The sequence below is a fragment of the Amphimedon queenslandica genome, unplaced genomic scaffold (genome assembly GCF_000090795.2).
Source record: "Amphimedon queenslandica unplaced genomic scaffold, v1.1 AMPQUscaffold_508_Cont27473, whole genome shotgun sequence".
In the NCBI taxonomy this organism is placed as follows: Eukaryota; Metazoa; Porifera; class Demospongiae; order Haplosclerida; family Niphatidae; genus Amphimedon; species Amphimedon queenslandica.
In genome coordinates this window covers 1-991 of record NW_003559140.1, presented here as the reverse complement: position 1 = coordinate 991, position 991 = coordinate 1, and the positions used below count along the sequence as shown (strand labels likewise).

The 991-nt window shown below is 37.2% G+C and overlaps 1 long non-coding RNA gene across 3 annotated transcripts; it reads left to right on the top strand.

The window, feature by feature from the left end:
- The first annotated feature begins 14 nt into the window (after window positions 1-14).
- LOC109593626 (uncharacterized) lies at window positions 15-938 on the top strand. 3 transcript variants are annotated; one of them, XR_002191079.1, is made up of 5 exons: window positions 15-314; window positions 421-498; window positions 553-620; window positions 735-814; window positions 870-938. It is a non-coding gene; the product is annotated as an uncharacterized LOC109593626 (long non-coding RNA). The 3 variants fall into 3 exon arrangements; XR_002191078.1 differs by having other exon boundaries at window positions 39-93; window positions 141-314; window positions 421-620; XR_002191077.1 differs by having other exon boundaries at window positions 421-620.
- The last annotated feature ends 53 nt before the right edge of the window (window positions 939-991 follow it).

Below are 991 nucleotides of genomic sequence, written 5' to 3'. Positions count from 1 at the left end.
GCTCTATAATGAATGTATACAATTCTTGTAATGTAGGAAGACCCATCAACGCCAGTTGGCTGCACTTCAGCAGTTATTCTACTAGATGTACATGTACATGCATGTATTTACTTAGTTTTTTTTTACTTTTTACTGTCTAGCACTGATTTCGACAAGTTAGTGAAGAAGTTGCAAGCTCAAGTGAAGGATCTTAATCGAAGGATTGATGAAGAAACATGCCATAAAGATGAACAGCATCAACTGGCAGCTAAAGCAGAGAAATCTGCCAACGCCCTCACTGTTGAGTTGAAGATCTACGTAGCAGCACTGAACAAGTAATTAAATAATACCCACTATATTGTGTTTGTGTATGTAAATGCTACAATTATAGTCTTATATTGTGTTTAGAATGTTGTAAACTTAATTTATATGTACGTGTAGTTGCAACGTCAGTTCAAATTGGCAGATGCTGAGAGGGTGGAATTACAGGATTGTTTGAGTGAGTTCCAATCATCAATGGTGAGTCTCCAAACTAGCTAGAGGAAAGCCAAGCAGCAGCTGTCTTTTCTACAGGAGGAGCACGAGGAACTGGAGACTGAGAGTCATGAGAATGCGAGAAACTCTGCAAGGCAATGGAACAAGTAAGTGTGTGTCTAGGAGAGTTTATACTGTGTACAATTGTGATTATTTTTATATTATGTTTAAAACGATGTCAATCAAGAGATTACTTTTGTTCTTTTAACACTTCCTTATAGGTTTCCCATCTCGATGACTACTAAACTTGAAGAGGAAATGTCTATGGCTGTTAAAGCAGCTAAGAGAGGGGCAGCAGAGGGTAAGAGAATGTTATTGTTGTTGCATTATTATTGTTGTTGTTGTTGTTGCTTCAGGTTACTGACTTAGAAATGGAGTTGGAGACTGAAACCAAAAGCAGGAGTGACGCCCAGAAGAATTTTAAGAGGTAACAAAATTAAATTTCGACTGTTTTTGACTTTATCTTACTTTATTCTCT